This window comes from Aethalodelphis obliquidens, unplaced genomic scaffold, assembly GCF_003676395.1.
Source record: "Aethalodelphis obliquidens isolate GAN/ISIS:26980383/991018 unplaced genomic scaffold, ASM367639v1 scaffold7, whole genome shotgun sequence".
Taxonomy (NCBI): domain Eukaryota; kingdom Metazoa; phylum Chordata; class Mammalia; order Artiodactyla; family Delphinidae; genus Aethalodelphis; species Aethalodelphis obliquidens.
This window is the reverse complement of record NW_020837951.1, coordinates 37,695,787-37,723,024: the sequence shown is the minus strand read 5'-3', so window position 1 is coordinate 37,723,024 and position 27,238 is coordinate 37,695,787. Positions and strand designations below refer to the sequence as shown.

The window sequence follows — 27,238 nt, the reverse complement described above, 5'->3', positions numbered from 1 at the left end:
CTGCGTACCGCAAAAAAAAAAAACCAACACAAGGTAATTTCTCCCTCACACACAGGTCTATCATGGGTCAGCTGAGGGCACTGTTGTGCAGCAGCCTGGCTCTAGGATCAAGCCGAAAGATCAGCCAGCATCTGCCACCACTTACCTTTCACTGTGGTAGAGGGGAAAAAGACAGTAGCCCATCATACACCAGCTTATAAAGCATCTGTCTAGAGTAGAACATTATACCTCACCGGTCAAAGTAAATCATATAACCCCACTCAACTTGCAGGGAGTAGAGAATTGCAGTCCTGCTGTGTGTCCAGGTAGAACCAGAAACTTCCTGTGAACAATGCTAATGTTCACCCCACTGGTTATGGCTTCTTCATTAGCAGTGTTGTCTTGGCTGCCTTGAAACTCATGAACTACCTAGAGATCAGGAAAAAGACTTTAAAGTAAGACTCCACCTGCAGCAGCCAGTAGTGATGCTATTAATTCCCACAAGCTTAGTTAGAAAGCCCTAAGGTCTTAGCTATTTATATAGCTGCAAACACCCAAGACACTTCCTGACACATTATGGATGTGGAGTACAATAATAGCCTTAGTAGAATTTCCGTTCTGGTTTCTGTCTTGTCAGGAATCTTCCCTGCGGTCTACCTAGGGCCTCCCAAGCTGTACCCCGGGCTTGTTCTTCACCTTCTGCCCTGCTGTGCACAGTGACTATTAAGCAGCTGTCCTCTCCCACTGCGGTGAGGGCTGTGTGTCCACAAGGCATTGTTAGTGCAGCAACATATGCTGGTGGAGCACTTGGGAAGCAGGCTAGATGGAAAACAGGGGGACTTAATTGAATTAGAAGCACACACGCAGGATATTCTGGTCTGCGATCTTTGCAGCCCCCTCTCTGTTTGTCAGAGAAAGTCTGTCTACTTTCACATGATCTGCTAGCATTTGGGATTTATTCTCTGCACCTTCTATTAAATCCAATAGCCGTCTCTTATTCTCTTGCATCCTCACATTCTATAAACCAAAGAAATATGGTCTTTTGCAATAGTTCCGCAGTCCTTGCCAAAAACAGACAAATGAAGTAGTGCTGAGGATGAATGAGGGCCTTAGGACATCGCACACACTGGGTTCCACCTTGCTTTGCACCTGCCAGCCCTCTAGGTATGGGTTCCCACACTTTCCTGATGATAAGACGCAACAAAGGTATTGGTTAAAATACAGATTGCCCAGTCTATCCTGGGGAAGATACGAATCAGAAGGTCTGGATAGGGCCTCAGGAATCTGATTTTTAAAACACTTGAGATAAGTCTTATTTTCAGGAAAGTTTGGGAAACACTGGCCATTGCTTGTTCCCTTCCTCTTACAATAGTTGGACGTTTTTCAGCTTCACCAAACAAAGCTGCAAGGCTGGAGAACGATACCACCAAACCTTTCTCAAATAACTTCAACCTATCTGCTTCTCCTATTATAAAAATTTCTAGCCTCTAGTTATATCATATCTAGTGTACTTTCATATACTTTTATATAGTGTTGGGCTATTGTCTCCAGCTGTTTCACTAGGTATGTGTAGTTTCTCCCTATAAGTATAAATTCCCAAAAGTCAAGACTAGTGCCTCTACTTTGTCTTCCCTTCCCTCTTTACATGTCTAGCATCATATCCTCCTCTACCTCTGTCTCTACCATCTAATTATCTATCTCCCCATTAGAATGTAAACTCCATGAGAGCATGCAGCTTACCTCCTCCACAGTATTTAGAACTGTGCCCAGCATGTATTAGGTGCTCCAGATAAATGCATCTTGGCCTGTGGGGCAGATTAATAAGAAAGTTTTAAACAAGTCTGAGACATCTCAGATGTTACAAGGTTGCTGCTATCTTGACTGCTTTATCAATGTGATGATTCCCTTTCCTCCTTTTGCCCTCTCTTTCCAGCCTCTGCCTTTTTCCCTGACTAGACTGTCCAAAAGAGCGTTTCTCTAATCTAATGGGTAGAGAAACAGAAGTCCAGAGCTGAATACAAGTAATGTACAGTTTTGATTTTTGCTGGCCCGCAATCTATTTCTCTTCATTTTGTTAACAGAAGCCCGATTCCCTTTCAGGGAACCATCTCAGCCTCTGTACTGAGGTAGGAGTGACCCAGACCTGACCAATCAGTGTATCCCCTTGCCTCAAAGCTTGTTTCGGGAATGGCTATATGACCCCTGGGTCTAATCAGAGTTGGGGACTTTTGCTGGGACTTTGGCAAACACTGGCTTTTGTACTGCTGAGGTTGCTAGCTAGAGAATATTACAGTAGCCTAGAGTTTGGGGGGGGCCTCCCGTGGAGAGTGCCTGACTGAGATTGAAACCAGCACAGGGAAGAACAGGATGCAGTGCTGATCAGAGAAGACAGGCATAGAGAGAGTAGTGGTGACCCGGGAACACGCGCCCTGGGGACAGGCTAGGGGACGCACTTGTTCTGTGAGCTCTTGCAGGCGTCCTGCACATGGTCTGCATGTCCGGTGTCAAGCGCAGCCCTCGTACTCAGGGCAGGTTGGGTGAAGAAGAGAGCTTTGTTTGCAGGGAACATGCTGCCCAGGGGCTCACCCCACACGTGACCAGGCTCACCCCCTGTCGTCCTTTACCAGCAGCATTCAAAGGGCTTCCTAAATGCCCTTCCATGCTCTTTTTATACACTGTGCACTCATGCTACCAAGCCATCTGCAATAGATTTGTTTCCACGTTGGTCTGTGAGCTGCAACTTGAGAGCCAGGGCCGGATTTTCCAAAAGTTGTACCCCCATTCCTAGCACAGTGCCTGGAGGTGCTCCGTGCTCCCTACATGTTGGTTACACGATTCAGGGTATGCATAGGGTAGCTTACAGAGTTCAGCTCTGAGTTTCCTGACCTGAAAACACAAGGGATATGCCTCTACCAAAAATTAGAGCTACTGAGGGAAAAAACTTCTTGATTTCTCGACCTTGTTGGGCAGAGAAGAGTCGACTCTGAGCTGAAGTTGTTGGCCTTGCTCCCTCTCTTCGCAGATGACAGCCTCTGGTCAGTCTGTGAGGAGACACACCAGCAGCCTGCACTGTCCTGGCCAACTGGGTGGTTTCTCCGGAGGCCTCTAAGAGGCCAGGAGAGATGGGGCATGACAGAGCCAGGCCCGCTGCTCTGCTCACTAGAGAATGCCCGAGCTGGCCAGAATGACCCGCTGCACATGTGGGAAGCAGAAGAAGGGTTTCAGCCCCCAGAGGGAGAGGACAAGAGGGTAAAAATAGAGAGCGAGTAGGGATTTTTGGTTTTGGTTTTAGCATCTATGCCCGAGGAAACTGACAGCAAGCATCCCTCTGTGAATATGTGGATCCCACTGGATGGAAATGCAGGCTGAGGCACCAGCACCTGGCTCCTTTCTTTTTCTTTTCTTCCTTTCTTTTTCTCTCATGTAATAACACTTCCCCCCAATTCTTATGAAAATTTGGTAAAAATAGCTGTTTTCATTTGAGAAGCATTTTGAAGAGACCAGTCAAAAGGCCACTTTTCCACTAGCTATTGTGAATAATGCTGCAGTGAACATTGTAGCACATATATCTCCTTGAGGTACTTATTTCATTTACTTTGGATATATACCCAGATGTGAGATTGCTGGATCATGTAGTGGTTTTATTGTTTATTTTTTGAGGAAACTCTTACGATTTTCCGTAAGGCTCTACCTGTTTACCTTCCCACTAACAGCATGCAAGGGTTTCTTTTGTGTCCATTGATGGATGAATAGATAAAGAAATTGCACACACACACACACACACACACACACACACAAGCACATATACACACAATGAAATGTTATTCAGCCTTAATAACGAAGGAGATATGGCAGTATGTTTGAACCTAGAGGACATCATGCTGAGTGAAATAAACCAGACACAAAAAGAAAAAGGCTGCATGATCTCACTTATATTTCGAATCTAAACTCATAGAACCAGAGAGTATAATAGTGGTTAGCAGGGTCTACGGGGTTGAGGAAAATGGGGCGACGCTGGTCAAAGGACACAAAGTTTCAGTCATGTAGAATGAATAAGTCTAGAGATCTAGTGTATGGCATGATGACTATTGCTAATAATATTATATTGAATAGTGGAAATTTGCTGAGAAGTTAGATCTCAGGTGCTCTCACCACACACAAAAAAAATGGTAACTATGTGAGATGGATATGTTAATTAGCGTGATTGTAGCAATCATTTTGCTATGTATATGTATATCAAAACATCATGGTGTATACCTTAAAATATATAATTTTTATTTTTTTAAAAAAAGGCCACTTTTCCTTACTACCCAATTCTATTACTGAGTAGGATTTCTGTAAGATTTTTCTTCCCAAAGGGAGAGGCCGACTACACTCTACTTCATAGAAACTCTCCCTTCAAATCATCACATTACCTCATATCTTCTTTTTGCACGGCTGCCTTTTTTTCTTTGAACTCATGTTGAAATCATGTCCAAAGTATGGATAACAAGTTGCAAGCAGGATTGTGGTCACGAAACAAATATTGCACCTTAAATGCCAGTGAACACAATTCAGGCAATTGGATAGACATTTCTTTCCTATCAGAAAGTATTTTGATGAATAAGATTCCTTCTTGGGCCAACATCACTCTCATATTATTTGCATCATCTTTGTAGCTCTGCTAGACTCCCTTCTTTTTACTCCCAGCCTTGCGGGCAAACTCTAATCAAAGTTTATATACAAAAAAGATGGAGGAAGGTTCCTAGGTTATGGATAAAGCCAAATTCCACAGTGCTAGAGAAAGAGGTGATAGTTGTGCAAATACAGCTAGTGAACAGCTCCTCTGATCCAGCTCCTGAGGAAGGGGAGATGAATAGGATTCCTATCAGGTGTGCCCAACTGTTAAAGACCTAGTGTCTTATTTGCTTCTCTGGAAAATATGCTTACAAAATACAAGCAAATCCCTAAGGGGAACTCTCAGGCACTTTATGAATGTTAACAGTTTTCTAATCACTGATATTATGTTCACATAATGGCTTCTATTAACACAACAACAAGGTTTGCAACATGCCCTGCAGTTACTTGATGCTTCTTGGTATTTCCATCTCATGACAGTGATAAAAAAGAATCCCATATCTTTCTTGATATCTTGAGGTAATTGTTCCCAGTTGCTGTAATACGAACTGATTTGGCTCCAATGGAAATCCCACTAATAGTGACAAGCTGATATTTGCTACCGTTTGATCTCAGAAACAAGAATACTGCGTTATATGTCTACTGTTAATATGCTTTATATGTAAATTGTTAATGAACAGTTTACAAAGTGACATTGACCATTGTTATGTCGTGTATTCCAAAGACAAGTAGACTCAAGCTAGGTGTGACTCCTGAAACAGATGGCCAGTTTAGGTGATATACTCTAGTCTCTCAACTGACTGAACGGAAAACAATGGAAGGTATTGCTGTTGTTTTTTAGCATCATTTATGTCACTTTTTTCCCTCCCCCACAACATTTTTTGCCTCAACTATTTTAGCAAGTAGCATTGGCTATAATTTGTACTTCACAGTCTAACAGGGAATTCCCTGGCAGTCCAGTGGTTAGGACTCCACACTTTCACTGCCAAAGGCCCGGGATCCTGCAAGCCATGTGGCATGGCCAAAAAAAAAAAAAAAATACTGAGATGCAAAACTAAGATATAATCCTGGATATTAAGAAAAAAAGAAAATGGATTAAAAAAATAACAAATACAAATATCAATGATAAACTGTAAATTTATCCTATTTTATATCATTTTTAATTTTAGCTTTCCTTGATACTGATAATGATCATTATAACTAGTTTTAGGCAATTATGTATCGTAACATTAATCCTCATAAGACATGATTGACTAAGTATAAGTATATCCATGTAATAGATGAGGGCATAGATAAAAAGAAGTTTAGAAAGGCTGGAGACAGAGATGTGTTGGAGCTGATGCACGCCAGCCTCTGAGAACCAATTGTACACGTCTCTCCCAACTTCGTGTGCAGTGTCATCACATAGTAGCTTAAAACTGGCCACCGTGAAAGTATTTACACCATGGAATTTAGCAAACACTAGAAATCAGGGTACCCCCTCCCCTAAACGCTGGTTGTTAAACATTAAACAAGCGCTCCACTAGTTACAAAACTAGTAAGTGGCTGAGTTGAGATTTAAACTGTTCTGTCTGACTCTAGGCTGGGTGGAAACCATGGGCCCAAAAGTCAGGAGAATTTTGTTCTAGTACTAGCTTGCTTTGCCATGGAATTTTATGTCCTTAAGCCAATCCCTTCAAGTGTCTACCCTGCATTTTATCATCTACAGCATCCGGCTCTTAAATATTTAAATAATGAATAAAAGTATGAAGAATTATTGAAGGGCACTATCCATATATTCTTATCTGGTAAGAACAAGAATTCTAAGCTTTGATGATCACCTTCCCCCACCACTACCATGTTCACTTAGTAGAATTGAAGAGAGGGCATTCCTGCCCCCATCCCCCCTTCTCTAATCCCCCTTCCCCTGGCCTCTTCAGTAAGGTTCTCCCAGAAGCAGACCCTGAGACAAGGATTCACATGCAAGTTATTTGTTATGGAAGTGCTCCCAGAGAAACCAAACTGAGAAACCGTGGGAAGCTGACTAAGGACGGGGAGGAAGCCAAGCAAAGGCGTGATTTCAGGAGAAATCCCCTGGGAGCTCAGGAGCATACACCGCACACACAGTTTAGCCTCAAATCAAGGGAGCTGGGCTTTTGTGCCACCCCACCCTACACAGCCATTGGCTATGGGGGAGTTCACAAACTCCCAGACCCTTTGATCTCTCTGCATAGAGGGGAAAGCCCTATGCAGCAAAGATTGGAGAAGAGCAGAGCTGGGTATGCAGAGCTGAGAAGAAAGATGTACCAACAGTGTCTATTATATACTTCTGCATATCATGTTTTACTGAGAACCCGGCTTCATCCAGGCTGGCCAAGGGTAATACGGCTTTTCTCAGAAAGCCCAACATGATTTGTCTCGTCTCCTCCTAGCCAAATGGGAGCATGTTAGGGCACTAGAACACTCTGGAAATCTGGGAAGTAAGAAAATAGTCCCTCAGGATAAAGACATCCAGCTCTATTTCAGAGAAAGAGAGACAGAAAAAGGACACACATGGCAGACACCACACTTACGCTGAACTGGCCCTGAAAAAAGGGGATGACCACCTGGGGAGGAGACACAGTGTGTCCCCCACTACAGTGAACCTTTGAATGTGGAGCTTTCCGTGCTATGACATGCCACAGTAGTTGATAGTCTTCATCACCCACTCTTATCCCAACCCCAGGTAAAAATTAAAAGTACATGGCCAGTTCACTTGAATGTTTATACCACTCTTTAAGTTTGTTCAGCAAAGAGATCGTACCAGGTTTCTGGATGGGCATTTGGGCTAAGTATAATGCAAAATGATCCATTCAATGCATTAGGCATTCTTGGGACAGGAACCCATGACCCACTGAAAAATCTCTTTACACTCCTGCATTATTTCCATGAAAGCCTAATGTGCTACGGAACTCAAAATGTTTTCCCTTCTGCAAAATGTCCACAAATAATGTAGGAATTATTACTCCATTGTATCCACTAGGAAACTGGGGCACTGATTAAGTGGCAAGTCCATTAGAGGAGCTGTACCAACTCATGCTTTGAAATAGTACCTCATTACATGGGGACTAGCTTTGAATATGAACAGTTTGAGATGTTACCTTGTGTTGCATCTAGGCAGCCACATCCCGTACAGTGCTCATCAGGTTTTTGGTTTGGGGATTTTTATCTCCTACGTCATACAAACCCGTATTTTTAAAAATCATTTTTCTACTTGCTCCTTTTATTTTAAAATGTAATCCAAGTTATCTGAGGGAATAGAAAAATCCAGTGTGAAATAGATAATAACAGTTTTTAATAATCATTACTCATAAAACCTCAAGTGGCTTTGGTGGGCATCTGGTCATCATTAAGAGGATTGAATTTATCAAAGTCATTTTGCTTAATTAGGTGGCTAGCTGACAGGGTCTTTCTTACTGAAAAAGCATTACAATCATATGCAGAAGCCTCAAGAAGTACTTGATTGGACCATGTTATCATTGTTTTACTGACTATCATTAAATTCCCACTTGCAACCCCTAGGAGCTAATTCAAGTTCCAGGTTACTGCGCAAAGCTCACATAACCAGCTGGTCAACTTAAATTGAAGACAACTTAACTAAAAATAATAAAGTGAATCAATATCTCAGGTCCTACTTTACATAGAGGAATTCATGCTTTGGTATGATGCTTGCTCTAAGTGTGACCAATGCCTTACATCCACAAGTCCAAATCCTAGAAAGAGTGTAGCCTAATAACTTAAGAATGCCCAGTTGTACGCTCCAAGTCATTCTTAGGTAGAGAAGGAGCTTCAGAGATTACATAATATGTTTTAACTGGACAAACACCAACTGTTCTTTCATGCAGGGACTAATAAGCTACAATTCAGTGATATGTCCATTTTTTTCATATGTATCAAAAAGGACAAAGAATGTAACATCCTAGTCTCAAAGTTTAAAAAAAAATAATCTAAACTATTTAAAAAGGGATTAGCCCTAAGAGTAAATGAGGAAGGTGAAATGATTGGTCTAAGTGGATATCGCTAGGGCAAAAATCAGGAGTGTAATATCTTACTTCACCAATACTAGGGGTTCTGACACTTTAATAGGCAGTTCAAGCCTTTCTCTTCTGGTAATGTCCTTTTACCTTATCCCTGGATAGGAAGCTGAATTCTAGTCTTTGAATTCAAATATCCCCCAAGAATCCTGTAGAGGCTGCCCACAGCTCACAGGTCTAGTAACTCTTATCAGGGAGGAAGAAACAGGAATAATTGGATCCCATGAGCCTCTATTTACAGTAGTCAAGGAATGGAACATAAACCGATTGAGCTGTGTGGCTAGGCAAGCAGACTTGGGAACACGGTTTGGCAGGAAACAACCAGAGAAATAAGAAGGAGAGTTGGCCCCAGGGACTTTCTAATGCACAAGAAGTGGCTATGAGTGTGCATGCATGCTCCCTATACAAGATGGAGAAATTCCAGGCAGTTTTTCCAACCTGTGAATGCTTGCTTACAGTGAAGGAAGATGTTATAACCAACACCTTAGACAGACTTCTTCTTAAAGTCTTTGACCTGCTGAATTCACAAACCAGCTGACCTGCTCTCACATTAAACCGTCTTACACAAGCTACCTTGTCCTCTACATAAGCTAAGTTGTTTTTTTTTTTTAATTTCAGTATTTCCCTCATCATTTTTCCCTTCCCACATACAAAGTTGACTGGAATCTTGCAGACATCAGATTGTAAAGCTTTCCTATATAATTAATTCATGTGCAAAAACAACATGGTCCTGGAAAAATGGGAGATTTTCATAGATTTTACCAAATTTTAACAACCTAATTTATTTTTAAACGGCAGGTGGGTTAGATAACAGGATAGGCTTTGGTACATGATAATCTTATTAACGGAAAAGAAACCACAAAACTCATGGGTCTTGGTTCAAAATACCCTCTGTGTCTTAGTCTTAGATCAGCAGATCCAAATAGGGTGGGCTAAGAGCCCTAGTCTCTCATTCAAGTTGCTACCAACTACTTGTGTATTTGGGTAGGTCAGAAGTATTTTGGTCTTCAGGTTTCTTGATCTATAAAACATGAGGGAGGGATTTTGAGGGAGTCAGAAAAATGGAGTGAGAGGGCAATATAAGGAACATACAGAGCCAAAGATTTTTCCAAGCCATGAAGATATGCAAAGCCCCTCACCTGCCCAACCTATGAGCTGAAGGGCTCAAGTTCTTCAACAAGTCAGAATGGAGTCAGTGTAGAGGACAGATATTGGACATGAGAAGTTAGTGGGATTCAGCAGAAACTACCACAGGCACAGAAGTAACATAGGATAGTAGCACTCCATGGAGTTCCCAAGAATCTTAAAGAAGGCTTTGCCCTTCACATACAACAAGGAATGGAAGCATAGCACTTGTTTTTAAATCTAAAAGTGTGAGAAGACCTCAAACAACCTGGAGATACTTCATCCCCAAATCTTACAGCAATCCAATAAAGTACCTGTTGTCATCCCCATCTTACATCTTTCTGTTCCACAGTGGTCCAAGTAAGAGAATAACACTGTGTTTCAGGAAGAAAAACAAAGAGGTTTGGGGGCTTTTGATTGTTTTTCATGTCAGTCAAAAAGCCACAGTCTTGGGTTAATGACATCTAGGATTATTGTTTGGGAGAGAGGTGACATAAAGATGGTACCCACATTGACTTCCCAAATTGAGGGAGGTTAATAGAAGCAAGAGAGGATGCTTCATATTTCCCTAGATGGGAATTAGAGAGTAGAATTTCGGATGACCTTTTTTTTTTTTTTTTTTTTTTTTTGAGGTACGCGGGCCTCTCACTGCTGTGGCCTCTCCCATTGTGGAGCACAGGCTCCGGACGCGAAGGCTCAGCGGCCATGGCTCACGGGCCCAGCCGCTCCGCGGCATGTGGGATCCTCCCAGACCGGGGCACAAACCCGTGTCCCCTGCATCGGCAGGTGGACTCTCAACCACTGCGCCAGCAGGGAAGCCCCAGATGATCATTTTTAAGGTGTTTCTCACTCCTGTGACACTCTAACCTGAGCAGCACAATTCCATCTGTGGTAACTGGGTGCAGAGTGTCTGCACTATGATACTATGATACATCTGATACTATGCAGAATCACCTTGAGGAACATCTGGAGACGGGGAGGGATGGGTACCTTTTTGTTGATTATAAGACAAAGCAATACTCAAAGAAAAACTTCCCCTCAGATTTCTTTAGTATTCTTTTTTTACTTATTCTGCTTTGTACAAAGTTTAAAAAAAAAAAGTAAATTAACAGTTTCAGAGGATTCATGATCCCATTAGATAAATTTTCCCTCCCACGATGTCAGTACTAAATGTCATCCTGGTGCCTTTAAATGTATTATATTTCATATGGAGGATCAAAGCAAACCTTTCAATTAGTTCCTCAAGGTGATTCTGCATAGTATCAATTCTAGCATTGAAGTTTTTGTGCTTATAAAACTCTTCACCATGTACAGGGATGAAGATGCTGACAAAACGGGAAGAGGTTTATCTGGGCCCTCATACATTTTTGCTTGTTCGCTTTGTTTGGAATATCTAGTCAGAATTCAGGATGAATTCTGTGTCCTTGGCGTGGAATAAAACTAACCAGACCATTATGAGCGCAAAGCTGGCGCTTAGCATTAATGATTCTTATCTACTGAATTCTCTGCTTTCTAAGGCCTAAGAACATCTGATGAGGCAGAGCTGATGAATGAAACTACATACTCTTATGAAAGAAATAGGCAAAATGAAACCAGTTTCATTTATGTTAGAATCCTAGGGTTATAGATGAAATTATTTTTTTCAAACCTTAAAAGTATTAGAAGTTTACCACAGAAAATTTGAGAAAAAAATTTTTTTAAAGCTATCTCTTTTTACAATAATATTTTGATACATTTTTATATATGTTTTTCACATATTTGAAATCATGCTTAATATACAATTAAGTATACTGTTTTTTTAACATATCATTTAAAAGAATCATGTTGTAAGCTCTCCCTAAAGGTAATTTTAAGTGATAAAATAAATTCCTTATTGTGTAAGTAAGCCATGTTTTATGTGGAGTATTTAAGCTATTTTAATTATTTTTTACTAAGTAAAACTGATCACATGGGGTGACACTTAAGTGTCAGGTGTATAATGTTTCTTTTTACCGTGGCAATAAAACTTAATGTATTATAGTGCTCTTTCCTCAAAAATATTGGGAGGAAAGCAGGCAGGCATGGTGTTCCTTTTGAGGCATAGCAATCATACCTTTTGAATATGTATGTCTGTGCTTCGAATATGACCCTGGTCAGAACAAGCAAGACAAACAAAAACGTGTTCCTTCTCCCATAAACAATAGAGATGAGCCAGGGGGTGAAGAGGCCCCAGCTCCAGCAGCACACTGCTGTTCCCAGCCTCTGAGCTCATAAATAGTCTCTTTTTCTGTTGTGTCCGTTCTACACGTTACCGTTTCCAACTAGATTCTAGTACAGTTATGGCTGTGGCCCAGATATTTGTGTTTCTTTTGGCCTGCCTAGTTCTTGTGGAAAGGTCACTGCCACTTCTTTGATTTCTTTGAGAAGAGACTTCAACCATCTTCTCCAACCTATGAGCGACTCGCATAGCTGTTATACTTTAGAGGCTGTGGGAGTTGGTAATTATTTTGTTTTTCTCATAGACTACAAAATCTTTTTTCAGGTGTCATTTTTCCATTCTAACTTTACTTATTTTTTCTGGTTGATGGTTCATTTCTCATCCAACCCTCCCAACACAGTTTCTGGCATTGTGTTTTCTTCTTCTCAGATCCTTTTGTTAGTTTTTTAATGGATTAACTATGAAGGAAAGTCTTTGCCTTGCTGCTGAATCCACCAGAATCTCAGAAGTCTCCCTGAGTCTCAGAAGGGGACACAGACAGTTAGAAGGCCAGCAGTTCAAAGGCATGAGGCCAGAAGCCTTTTTGCCCTAGCGCTGAAATGTTGCTCTGCTAATGTACCTCATGCCCAGTATTTCTTATTAATAAGGCACTAAATATGGGGTAATCCGGTGTTACCATTGCCAAAAGAAAATATCTGTCTTTTAATTAATTAATGTAAATGGGCTTTTACTGGAAAATAGAAGGGAAGTGTTTCTAGAACTCAGAACATAATGTTACACCAGGGAATACCATGCCCTCTTTTTATTTTAACGTGGAAATATTTTTTAAATGCAGAGACACTAGGTCTGGACTGGCTGAGAGAGAGTTCACAAATTATTGCAGAACAGGTGCTTTTTTGTAAACTCAGGACTTCTGTTTCCCAGTTCACTTTTGCTACAATTCACTTGCATTCAATCTGGTGGGAGCTTTAATCAAGCAAATTATCTGGGTGAAGCAATTTATGAAACAAGAAATAACTTACAGTCAAACTCCACTTCTTCCTTATTTCTATTTACCTTTCCCTCATGGACTGATGCAATTATCGCTCAGCTAGGGACTAACATAAATATTGATCAAAACAGCAACACTACCAGATTACTCCCTGGTGCGGCTTCAGTTCAACTTACATCTCCTTACTGCCTTTTCTCATGCAAAGGTTAACTTTTCTCTCATTTCTAAGTTCCTTTTTGCTTCCGTTTTTCTCTCAGGACAATCTAATTTACAATTGACCCAACTGGATTGATCCAAAGCCACATAATTTTCCCTCCAGCGTCACAAAATCTGTTGTTGAAAGTAGACATTTATACACTGTTATACACTATGTAAACCAAAGGAGCTGACTTAATTAAGGAAAATCAGGAGGAGCTAATTTTTCAAAATGTGGGCTGAGCACATGCGTTTGTCTTCTCTCTTTTCTCTAAATCTGTAATGGCAACTCCTAAAAGTGACAGAAGCCAGCATGGAGACGTCTGCCGACGAGAGATTAAAGAAATTCTTGGCATGGGGGACCTCTAGAAATGTGAAATAGATTGGCATCAGATTTTTCATCAGAATAAATACAAGCTAAAGGCAGCAATTCTGTCCTTCAAACTTTGAAAGTAAAATGATTTAGAACCTGTAATTCTAAACCCAGCCAATTTTTAGATGGATTCTGAGAGCAAAATGGAGTTCTTTTCAATAAGACATCATCTTAAAATGTTACTTCTCTGGCTCACTCACCTCTGCCCTGACAGGCGCCCACTCGCACGCTGCCTGCTATGCTGCTCTGCCCGGCCTCAGCCCTGCCCGGGCTCAGCCACCACCTTCAATATCTCTGTATGCCCATTATGTAAGTTTAAGAAGCATATTGGGAGACCTTCAAGATGGCGGAGGAGTAAGACATGGAGATCACCTTGCTCCCCACAAATATATCAAAAATACATCTACATGTGGAACAACTCCTACAGAACACCTATTGAACACTGGCAGAAGACATCAGACCTCCCAAAAGGCAAGAAACTCCCCATGTACCTGGGTAGGGCAAAAGAAAAAACAGAGACAAAAGAATAGGTACGGGACCTGCACCTCTGGGAGGGAGCTGTGAAGGAGGAAAAGTTTCCACACACTAGGAAGCCCCTTCACTGGTGGGGACGGGGCGGTGGGTGGGGGGAAGCTTCAGAGCCATGGAGGCGAGTGCAGCAACAGGGGTGCAGAGGGCAAAGCGGAGAGATTCCCACACAGAGGATCGGTGCCAACGAGCACTCACCAGCCTGAGAGGCTTGCCTGCTCACCCGCTGGGGCAGGTGGGGGCTGGGAGCTGAGGCTCGGGCTTTGGAGGTCAGATCCCAGGGAGAGGACTGGGGTTGGCTGCATGAAGACAGCTTGAAGGGGGCTAGTGCACCACAGCTAGCTGGGAGAGAGTCCGGGAAAATGTCTGGACCTGCTGGAGAGGCAAGAGACCATTGTTTCGGGGTGCATAAGGAGAGGGGATTCCTTCCCTGTGTGCCCACAGAAGGTAGAGCACTGCCTAAGCGAGCTCCAGAGATGGGCGTGAGCCACGGCTATCAGCTTGGACCACAGAGATGGGCATGAAATGCTAACGTTGTCACCACTGCCACCAAGAATCCTCTGTGCAAGCACAAGTCACTACCCACACACACCACCACCCCCACCACCCCCAGGAGCCTGTGCAGCACACCACTGCCAGGGTTCCGCGATCCAGGGACAACTTCCCCAGGAGAACACACGGCGAGCCTCGGGCTGTTGCAGTGTCACGCCAGCCTTTGCCACTGGAGGCTCGCCCTGCATTCCAATTATGACTACCGTACCCCTCCCTCTCCCCGGCCTGCTTTAACCCCCTCCTGTCTGGGCAGGGAATAGATGCCTGACAGCAGCTGTCATACAGAGGCAGAGCCAAAACCAAAGTTGAACCCCAAGAACTGTGCAAACAAAGAATGGAAAAGGAAATTTCTCCCAGCAGCCTCAGGAGCAGCCAGTTAAATCTCCACAATCAACTTGATGAACCCTGCATCTGTAGAATGCCTGAATAGACAATGAAGGCTCCCAAAATTCAGGTGGTGGAGACTTTGGGAGCAACTGTACACTTGGGGTTAGCTTTCTGCATCTGATTTGTTTTTCGTTTTTATGTTAATCTAGTTTAGTTTTTAGTCCTTATTAACATTGGTGGATTTATCGTTTGGTTGCTCTCTTTTTTTTTTAATCTTTTATTTTTTTATTTTATTATTTTTTTTTTCCTTTTCCCTCCTTTTGTGAGTGTGTATGTGTATGCTGCTTTGTCTGATTTTGTCTGCTTAGTTTTACTTTTACCATTTGGTTTGGGGTTCTGTATGTTCTTTTTTTCTTTGGTTGGTTGGTTGGTTGGTTTTTGTTGCATTTTTTCCTTTTCCTTCTTCCTTTCCTTTCAAGGCATGTGGCTGGCAGGGTCTTGGTACTCCGGCCAGGGGAGTTTCAACAGTCAGTCCAAAACAAAGTAGAAGCAGACAAAATCACCAAAGGGTTAATTTGCTGAACATTTAGGAACTTTTTTGAAGCTTTTTTTTAATGTTTTTTCAACTTTTCTGAGGTATACTTAACATAAAAATTTGCATATATTTAATGTTTACATTTTGATGAGTTTGGACATATGCATATATCATCACCACAAACAAGGTAATAAGGGGGGGAGGGGAAATAACACTTAGCATGACATCTACTCTCTTAACAAGTTTTTAGGTGCACAACACCCTGTTGTCAACTATGGGCACCATGTTGTACAGCAGATCTCTAGAACTCATTCATCTTGTATAACTGTACCTTTAAGCCCTGTTTTCCCCACTCCTCACCCCCTGGAAACCACCATTCTATTTCCTGCTTCTCTAATTTTATATTTTCTCATATAAGTGAAATCAGGCAGTTATTTTTCCTTCTGTGACTTAGCATAATATCTTCCTGGCCTATTCATGATGTTGCAAATGGTAGGATTTGCTCTTTCGAAGCCTTTATTTTGCTCTAACTACTCAGCCTTTATTTGATTTGGTGAGCTTTCCTTTAAATGCAATCCCCTGGGGTGTTTTGCTGACTGAAGCTCTTCCCTTCTACTGTCTTGGTCTGAAATACTTTGCCATAGCAGGGGCAAGTACAGGACATGAGTTGGAACAAATAGAAAAGCCAGTAAACAGTGTTAATGGGAAGCCCATTTATTTGTTCCTTTATAAAATGCTAAGAGTGAAAGCAGGGGCAGGATAGGGGCGAAAAAAAAGGAGCAAATATTAAGCTTTCATAAGGGGAACAAAAATTCCCTGAAAATCAACTATTTAATGATTTCAGTATTTGGCAAGTTGATCATCACATTGGATCAGTAAGTCAGTAGGCTCCAACTAAAATACCTTCAAGAAAAAGAAAAGGATTTTAGGAAAATACAAAATGAGTAAGAAATGAGGTTATTTAGGGATATGATGAGAAAGGTGTATGTATCATCTTCCAAGAAAAAAAGCAAAGCAATCAGAAACTCCATGGGAGGAAAATGCCATACAAAAACTCTATAGAGCCAATGTGAATCTGAAATTCAGCATGGCTTTAAACAATGTATAAATTTAGAAAAAAAAGGAAAAGAAAATCCATTTGATCTGCACATAAGGAACATTCTTGGTTGATTGGCATGAGGTGAGGGATGGTGTGGCACTGGAACCATTAGAAAAGGAAATTTGATAATAGCACACCATTAGAAAATACAAAAAGCAGAGGGGGTGAGCTTCAAGTATGATCAGGACATGCCTCCACATTTCTGTAATTCTTGCAGCTTTTCCTTCCTCCGTCAGCTGAACTTTAATGCTGGTTTCCTCCTCAAGTGCAAGATGTTTGCCTGTATCAATGGAGCCTCATGCTTCTTGTTCCTAATTGCGGGAGGGCAAGAGGGGCTTCCTACAGTCAATGAGCTTTGCGCACACTGGACCGTCTCTGAACCAGTCCTCATGACCAGATGCCATGTGTTGATTGTTTTTGGTATGAATTGTCTGAATAGAACAGAAGTTACTTGAGTGAGGACAGTCTACCCAAACAACAGGCTGCTGTGCCGTGAGGGAGGAGCAGGATGGGTTTGGAGGAGGCAAGCACAACATGCAACAAACCCTATTACTTTCATAGCTTTAAAGCTTTGTAGAGATTTGCCTTTTCCTTCAGTTTACCTTTAGGGTTTAGAACTGCACTGTGCAACACAGTAGCCACCATCCATGTGTGGCTATTCACATTCACATTTTAATTAATGGAAATTAAATGCAATTAAAACTGGTTTCTCAGCTGCATTAGCCATATTTCAAGTGCTAAAGAGCAAAGCTTAACTAAAGCTACCATATAGGACAATACATATTTTAGACATTTCCACCAGCACACGAAGTTCTAGTGGACAGGTTGGAACATGAAGTGCTCTGACTTGAGGATGCATATTTTCTATGGAGTATCCTCCTTAGATATGCTTTAGCCATGACTACAATGTTTGTTTCCTCCCAAAAGTTTGTAGCATCAATGAGACACCGGTTTTTCAGCTTTGGTTAATATTTCTTTCTTTTGTACTTACTTCTTTAAGGGAAAGCTTCCATGGATGACTAGACAGAGATTAAGAAGTAGACTAAGTATTTAGCCTTTCAGCACCCCTTTCTTGGTTCTCCCCTTATCCAAATCTCTCCTTACATGCCCCTTCCTCTAGACTGTGCTCCGCTCCACGATTTCCTCCTCAAGCAGTAGCTGATACTCCATGAGGCAGCTACCATATAACTTAGATTTTATGGTGCATATCCTCTTTATAGTGAAATTGATCTTAATGTATTTATGTGTCTGAGTAGTGGTTGGAGGCTTGGCTCAAGCATGGTGCAAAACTCAGTTTTTAACAAAGAGTAATAGGGGGTGGGGGTGGAGTGATTTAAAGGTTTGCCAGGTGTTAAAAAAAAATCCTCTAAGAATTAATGAGGTAATAACTATCATTTACTGAGCACTTAATATGTGCTAGGTACTTCTTTAACTTTTTACCTATAATATTCCATTTATTATTCCCCCAAATTCTTTGAGATGATTACTATTATTTTCCCGTTTCACTGATAAGGAAGTTGAAGGGCTGAGAGGTTAATCAGTTTTCTATAGGGTCACAAGGCTATGAGATGACCCTATATAAATGGGCCAGACTTTTGATTCAAATCCAGGCAGGCAGCCTCTGTGGCTTTATCACCTTGCACTGGCTTGAGGAAATCATCCAAAATTCACAGCACCAGCAGCTGCATTGCATCCCAGTCTAGGCTTTAAATCTTTGTTCTACCTGTTTATTACAAAGCAAACACAGACAGGGGGGTTCTCAGGTTAGTTGGTTGGTCTTATGAATCCCCCAAAGCTGAAAAGATCCTAAATAGTAAAAGTTTGCTTAAGAGTAGGAAGTCAAAGTTAAGCAGCAACTGATAAAGCAGAATTAGTGGTAAAAATCTGCTCAACATTTATTTAAACTTCTTTATTAATTTAAATCTTGCCCTATATTGACAAATTTGTTCTACAACAATAATTAGAGATTGTCAGTCGTTTTCAAAGAGTCTTATCTTTCTAAAAGAAAAAAAATTGACTGGATCATATGCTTGTACTGGAGTTTACTAACATAGTGATTCTCAACCTTGGCTTCCCAGTAGAATCCCTTGGAGAAGCTTAAAAATTTCTACTGCTTCAGATTGTGTGTGCATGTTTGTGTGTGTGTGTGTACATGTGTGTGTGTAGCATTTCTCATAACTGACTCAGCTTAACATCTAAGCTGAGGGACTAAGCTTAGGTGGGATCTCCATTCTTGTCTTTGAATGGGATGTGAACTGCTTTTGGTAAATTAGACATTCAGCACTGCATGAGCCACGTCGTGCAATGAATGACGTACCTTGGTGAAAGTAAAGCCATGTTTGTGAGCCTGTGCATAGCTTACATCCCTGCCACCATGGCCGCTTTCGTCCATTGAGCAAGCACTGGGTGACTATGACAAAAGGTTGACTGATATCCACTGAGAATATCATATTATCTACCTGGTTATAATCCTCTCTACAGTGATTGCCTTTTGGTGGACATTCATATGGAGCACAAATACCTTCACAATCTGTGCCCATTCTATAAGATCATGACTGTCCACAGATCAGGTTTTTGGCTTTGAGAGCTAGCATTTTCCTCTTATATGCATCCAGCAACACTCTAATAGGCTGCTCATCTAGTTGTTTCTGGAAACACTGTTATCAATTATCGTCTTCCAAATATTTCTGTAGGCTAAAAAAATTCTGATTACTCACGTGTGTTTGCTGCCCCTCATGGTATATGTGCCACCTTCTCTTCGGTGATTAGGTACTGCTGTTGGCCTCTGCTACTCTGGGTTCTCCTCATCCCCATTGAAGTCAAGGAGCCTGCATAGAGGGGTATACCTAGCCTGCAAAAGAGAGTAGACATAGAGCCTTTCAAGGATCCAGCCGCTCCTTCCACTAATGCATTTCCGAATGCTTTAGTGAAGGGAGTGCCTTCTGGACTTTCTCAGAGATCATACTTGGGAGGGGGTAGGGTGCAGGTCACACATGACAGAGGCAGACTACTGTTTGGATTCTCTCCAAAGCCTTTGGATTTTCTCTTCTATAACATGACAGGGAAGCTCTGGAATCTCAATTTCTTTAACCATAGGTTTATCATGAAATCCAACTTTCTGTCTACCAACCAATTAGCTATTGGAGCTACCCAGTGTTGTATTCTGTCATTCTTGGGCTAAGACCCTTAGACTCCATTTCTGCACATTTTCTACAGGTTTCTGCTGTTACATATTGAGAAAGTCTTTCAATTCTTTTGATGTAAACTGTCTCCTCCTGGGCCATAGTGTGTTCCTGCCTCCTGTAGCGTGGTGATATTTGACTCTGGCTATAGGTCTGGTAGCAACAGGAAGTGGTTGTGGTGTATCTTGAGGAGAACAAGACATCTTTCCCCAGTGAGATTGCCAGAGGCTTTTCATGCAAAGGAAGGCTAGTTTCCTCAGACGTTGGAAAGCTGGTAAGAAAAGCTCAGAATAAACTTGGGGGTCAAAATTACCAGTTTTTTCTGAACCCAACAATATAACCTCATTCTAAGATTCAGGATCTCATTATTTTCCAATCCATATTCTAACTTTCATATAAGAAACCTTACAAGATTCTGAATAGAATTGTTGTTGTAGTTCAACAACCTGTGCAACTAAATTATGTGTTTGATTTTCAGCAATATTAACTCTGAGTCTACAAGAAATTAGAGAATGTTTAGGGCTATCGTAGAAACTCTCTGGTTCTCAAACTGTGACTTGAGCTGAATGTTAAGGGACCTGAGATTCTCACGTTCTTTCTGGTGTATTCAAGTGCACTTAAAAATATCCACTCCACACCGCAGTCCTTGCAGTTGTCATTACTGTCGTAATTGTTATGTGGACCAACCTCTTGGGTTTCCAAGGCGTTTGCTGCAGTGCATACTTCATCACAATCTAACACTGCAGATGGTTTGATTTATTAGGATATCCCTGCATGCCATGGGTTACTGGTGTCCCATTTCCTATTGGCAAAAAGCTCAGCACTGTACTCAAGCCAAAGGGCACAAACAAGCCTAATCCCCAAATCACATCTTTCCAAGTCTGCATCCTGGGATCACTCTCCTTACCAATTGTGTATCATTCAAAGTCCAAACAAGATAGAAATCACACAGTAACTTGAACATGGAAAGTTTAATACAAATAACTGTTACTTGTAACAGGGGTGTAACTATAAAGGGGTAAAGAAAACTAAAAAACGCCGTAGGCTGAGCAAGAGTACCCAAGGAAAGAACAAACTCTGAAGGGGGTTGATCCTCTTCAAGTCTGGCTTTCAGACCTTGTTGAGAAGGAATTGTTGCAGGTAATGGACAGATGGACCAAGACTGGTAGATGGATATGTGGATGGAGTTATGGCATTGGCATCTTCCTGACCTGCAAGATGGTGTGAGACTGTGCACACATTGTCTGTGTCACAAGGGCCATGAGAAACAACCGTCTAGGGTACAGGTTGGCTGAGGCTGCGGAGTGTGCCCACAGAGGGAGTTGAGGCATCAGGAGCCTCCTTATTGTCTGGGTGGCATGAAGTCTGGGGCACACAGTGTCCACCTTGGTAGAGTCTCAGCCTGGAAATCACTGGGCCAGGGATAGTGTCGCCAATTCATCTCAGCTACACAGTTGGGTAGAGCATGCTGGCTGTCTCCATCAAACATGCCACTGGAAACCGTGCAGGAGAACTAAGAAGAGTCCCTTTCTCCTTCACTGTCTCTCCACTGCCCTCTACTGGCAAAGCTTATCGTCATGCCCACTGCAAAGGAGGAATGTTTAAGGGGTAAAGCTCCATTATCACACAGCAGGTAACAAAGGCTGATTTTGAAGCTGAAAGACAATAAATGAGTAGGTGGCCCAACTAGTTATATACCATTTGCTGAAAAGAAGAATGACAATCATAATTGTTTAATTCAAGAAAATACTTGAAACCTAACTGAAAGAAGTTAAACCCAGAATCCTCCCAAATTTTCTAACAAGCTGTTTGCAAAATTCTAATTGTAAAATTTCAGCTGATGAAATAGCCGGATATGTTTCCTTTTTCTTTATTTAAGAGAAAATTGTCTATGTTTCAAAATAGTTGCAACAGTCTCTTAATTCTCATGTCGTGACACTGCAAAATCTGAAGTTTTTTTTTATGATTGTATATGATTGCATTTCACACAGAGAAAGCAATAGGACCTGATTATAGACAATGAAGCCTTTGATTACAGGCTAATTATCAATGTGGCCTGGTCACTTGCCAAACCCGGTCGCTCCAGGACTGATATGCCTCTCAACTTCATGTTTATAGTGGTATACAATGCATTTCACAAATTATGGGAAATGAAATTTCTATGACTAACTGGTGAAGGAGATTTTTTGCTACTCTCTTAGCAAATCTCAATTACACAATACAGTGTTATCAACTATATTCACCATGTTATACATTAGATACTCAGACCTTATTCATCTTATAACAGAAAGTTTGTACCCTTTTAACAACCTCTCCCCATTTCTCTCACCCCCTAGCTCTGGCAACCACCACTCTACTCTCTGTTTCCAAGTTCAAACTTTTTTTTTTTTTTTTAAAGATTTCACATATAAGTGGTAGCATACAGTATTTGTCTTCCTCTCTCTGGCTTAATTCATTTAGCATAATGCCCTCCAGGTTCATTTACTTCATTGCAAATGGCAAGCTTTCCTTCTATTTTTAAGGTTGAATTCCATTGTACATACACATCATATTTTCTTTATCCATTCATCCCTTGACAAACACTTAGGTTGTTTCCATACCTGGTTATTGTGAATAAATATGCAGTGAACATGGGAACACAGATATCTCTTTGAGATAATAATTTTGTTTCCTTTGGAGGTATACTCAGCAGTGGCATTGCTGCGTCATATGATAGTTCTATTTTTAGTTTCTTGTGGAAACACCATACTGTTTTCAATAGTGGCTGTATCAATTTACATTCCCAGCAACAATATACAAGGGTTCCCTTTTCTCCATATTCATGCCAACATTTATTATCTGTTGTATTTTTGATAATAGACATCCTAACAGGTGATATCTTCTTGTGGTTTTGAATCATATTTCCCTGGTGATTACTGATGTTGAGCACATTTTTGGTTGGCGATTTTTATGTCTTCTTTGGAAAAACATCTATTCAGGTCCTTTGTCCATTTATTAATTGGGTTGTTTTTTTTGCTTTTGAGTTGTATGAGTTCCTTATATATTTTGTATATTAATCCCTTATTGGATATTTGGTTTGCAAACATCTTCACTCATTCTATAGATTGCCTTTTCATTTCATTAATGGTTTTCTTTGCTGTACTGAAGCTTTTTAGTTTTATGTAGTCCCACTTGTCTGTTTTTACTTTTGCTGCCTTTGCTTTTGGTGTCAAATCCAATCAGTTATTGCCAAGACCAATGTCAAGGAGTTTACTTCTTACATTTTCTTCTAGGACTTTTATGATTTCAGGTCTATGTTTAATCCATTTTGAATTGATTTTTGTTTATGGTATAAGATAAGGGTGCAGTTTCATTCTTTTGCATATGCATATCCAATTTTCCTAGTGTCATTTATTGAAGGAACTATCCTTTCCCCAATTGTATATTCTTTGTGTCTTTGTTAAAAATTAATTGACCATACATGCATGGGTTTATTTCTGGGCTCTCTATTCTGTTTCATTGACCTATGATGTCTACAGCTTTGTTCTTTCTCAGGATTGCTTTGGCTATTTGGGGTTTTTTGTGTGTGATTTTATACCAATTTTAGGATTATTTTACCTATCTGTGAAATATTCCTTTGGAATTTTGATAAGGAATGTATTGAATCTGTAGATTACATTTGGTAGTGTGGACATTTTAACACTATTAATTTTCTAATGTATGAATGTGAATAGCATTCCATTTATTTGTCTTCTTCAATTTCTTTTACAAATGTTTTATAATTTCAGTGTACAGATCTTTCACCTCCTTAGTTAAACTTACTTCTAAGTATTTTATTCTTTTCTGAAGCTATTGAAAATGGTATTATTTTCTTAATTTCTCTTTAGTTTGTCATTAATGTGTAGAAATGCAGCTGATTTTTGTATATTGATTTTGTATCCTGTAAACTTTACTGAATTCACTTATCATTCCTAACAAATTTTGGTGGAGTCCTTAGGGTTTTCTATACATAATATCATGTCATCAGCAAACAGATAATTTTGGTTCTTCCTGTCTGTTTCAAATTTCTTTTATTTCTTATTCCTGTCTGATTGCTCTGGCTAGGACTTCCATCATTATATTGAATAAAAGTGATGAGAGTTGGTGTCCTTATCTTGTTTCTGATCATAAAGGAAAAGCTTTCAGCTTTTCATCATTATGATGTCAGCTGTGGGTTTGTCACATATGGCCTTTATTATATAACATTTCTTCTATATCCAAGTTTTTGAGAGTTTTTATTATAAATGGGTATTGAATTTTGTCAAATGCTTTTCTGCATCTATTTAGATGATTATATGGTTTTTTACAGTCTTCATTTTGTTCATATGGTGTATCACATTTATTGATTTGCATATATTGAACCATTCTTGTGTCTGAGGAATAAATCTCACTTAATCATGGTGTATTTTCCTTTGAATGAATTGTTGAATTTGGTTTGCTAATACTTTGTTGAGAATTTTTGCATCTATATTCATCAGGAATATTCGCCTGTAGTTTTCTTCTAGTATCCTTTGTCTGGCTTGTATCAGGGTAATACTGACCTTGTAAAATGAGTTTGGAAGTGTTCCCTCCTGTTCTGTTTTTTGGAAGAGTTTGAGATTAGTTTTAATTCTTAATTAAATGTTTAGCTGAATTTACCAGTGAACCCATATGGTCCTGGACTTTTCTTTGTTTGGATGTTTTTGATTACTGATATAATCTCCTTACTAGTAATTGCTCTATTCAGATTTTCTATTTCTTCATGACTTAGTCTTTGTAGGTTGTATGTTTCTAGGAATTTATCAGTTTCTTAAAGGTTATCTACTTTGTTAGCATATAATTTTCATAGTAGTTTCTTATGATCCTTAGTATTTCTGTGGTATCAGTTGTAATGTTTCCTCTTTCATTTCTGATTTTATTTTTTTGAGTCTTCTTTCGTTTTCCTTTATTAGTCTAGCTAAAAGATTGTCAATTTTATTTATCTTTTCAATAAAAAACTCTTTTATTGATATTTTCCATCATCTTTCTAGTCTCTACTCACTTATTTCATTTTATTTACTTTCTTCCAATAACTTTGGACTTAGTTTGTTCTTCTTTTTCTAATTCTTTGAGCTGTAGAGTTAGGTTGTTTATTTGAAATCCATCTTTTTTCTTAATGTAGGAGTTCATCACTGTAACATTTCCTCTTAGAATGGCTTTTGCTGCATCCTATAAGTTTTGGTATTTTGTGTATCCATTTTTATTTGTCTCAAGATATTTTATTTCACTTTTGATTTCTTCCTTGACCCATTCGGTTGATCAAGAATATGTTGTTTAACCCCCACATATTTGTGAATTTTCCAGTTTTCCCCTTGTAATTGACTTCTAGTTTTCTGGCAGAAAAGATGATTGATATGATTTCAATCTTACTAAGTTTTTAAGGCTTGTTTTGTGGCTTAACATATGATCTATCCTGGAAGCTGTTCCATGTGTATTCTTAGAAGAATGTGTATTGTGCTGCTATTGTATAGGATTTTATATGTATATATATATGGTATAGAATTATATATAACTATAATATATAATATATAATATAATTATAATATATTGTAATATATATATCTGTTAGGTCCACGTGGTACCCTTAGCCAGCCACTTGTGAAGCATGCAGTCTCATCCCTACCAGGGAAAGACTGGGAGATAAGTGTTTTTGCCAGCTCTCACTCTACTGAACCCTGGGACCATAGCTGTGCCAAGCACTTATGTGCCCTTTAACAACTGTTTCTTTGTTTGTTGTAGTCCTTTGGGACTTGTAAATGCAAGCCCCATTCACTTTCAGAGCTAGGTGATTTGGGTGCTTATCCCTTAGGTGGTAGCCTTAAAAGTTGGTACACAGAGGAAATTGTGGTGCAAATCCTTCACTCTGCAGGAAGAAGCTGGGAGTGGGGGTTCCCTCCTGATTATACGGCAGTGTGCCAGGGGTGGCTTTTATGGTGAGAGTGTGTCTCAGCATTTACTACCTTTTTACCTTTTTTGATATGGGGATTTACTATCACCTGATGTGTAAGAGTCACTCAACTCTGGATTTCTCTCAGAGGGAATTGCTTCATGTGGCTGTACTCAGTGCATCCATGGGAGGAGGGAAATTCAGCAGCCTCCTATGTCACTATCTTGTCTGGATCCCCCAGGTTACCTCAAACACTTTAAAGGACTAGAAACCTAAGAAGCAATATGTGAGAAATGATTTCATCAAATGCAAAAATTAATATCAACATATTAGTTGTAAGGGCTATCACTTGTATTGTGTCCTTTAATCCTGATGACTCCCCAGAAACATAAGTATTATCACTCCCATTTTAGAGATAAGAAAACTGAGATACAGGAAGGATAAATAACTTGCCCAGGTTACTAAGTCACAGAACCCAGTTGAAAAGCCAATTTACCTCCTTTGATGCATATATTTTTTTTACTTTGTTGCCTCTTAATAACAATTAAAACTTGTTAAAATACTTACTTAACACCTAAATAAAATGTCATCACAGGCTACATAGGGAAATTACATCAAATGCCCATGCAACTGGAACAAATAAGATTTTGGTATGAGAGGAGTATATAATTATATGAGCAATTAACTTATTACCTATTTTATTCAGTGTGCTGTAACAACCCCCCATTTCTTTCTTTCTTTTTCCTTTTCTTTCTTCCTTTTTTTTTTAACTGGCTCAGAAAGTCTAAGTACATAATGAACAAAATATAATTTCTCTCACGTTATTTATGGGCTCCTTCCTTCCGTGTAGTTTTCTAATTGTAACAGGGTCAGCTTCAATTTGCCATATGGAAACTTAATTGAAAATGAATGGATAATCCAGACCACTAAAAGGTCAATCCTATAAGGAGAGAAAATAGGGCAAGTTAATAATTTAACATCATATAGGATTTACTGCCTTTTAATTTTCTACACATGTATACTAGTCTTTCATAAGCACTAGCTCTGGTTTTGAGAATTGTAAAGATCTTGCCTTTAAAGTGTTCTGTAAAGTAAACCACTGAAGAACTCTGAGGCTGTCTGCTCTTCTAGGAAAGTGTTAATTAGATTTGATAGTATTATTTAAATATTTGCTGAAACAGTGCATGTCAAGCATAATTCCAACAATAAAAAGTGTTAATGAAATAGATATTTTTGTGAGTTTGCCCCCTTTTTGAGCTGTGCAACGTTGGGCTAGGAGGAATCAAGTCCTGTGATTTACAACTTTAAAAAAATGTTTTTCTAACAATAGGAAAAGTTGCAGAATCACCTTTCCTGCAGAATGAAACATGTTGACTAGAGGTCCACCTGTTCAGGACCAGAAAGCAGCTATGTATTCTTCAACACTTGCTCCCTCTCCTATAGCACTACCCTTCTCCATCCTACCTGCCACATATGTAGATATAATTTAGTTGAAGCTTCAAAGTAGTTGTTTTACTAAAGAGTCCTATTATTTTGAGTGGGAGATGTATCAACCAAATTTAT

The 27,238-nt window shown here is 40.0% G+C and overlaps 1 long non-coding RNA gene across 1 annotated transcript; it reads right to left on the bottom strand.

Annotated features, from left to right (window-relative positions):
- Positions 1-26,694, bottom strand: LOC113620005 (uncharacterized). The gene is made up of 3 exons (XR_003432613.1): positions 26,496-26,694; positions 1,720-1,784; positions 1-408 (listed from the first exon to the last, which is right to left on the bottom strand). It is a non-coding gene; the product is annotated as an uncharacterized LOC113620005 (long non-coding RNA).
- Between the last annotated feature and the right edge of the window lie 544 nt (positions 26,695-27,238).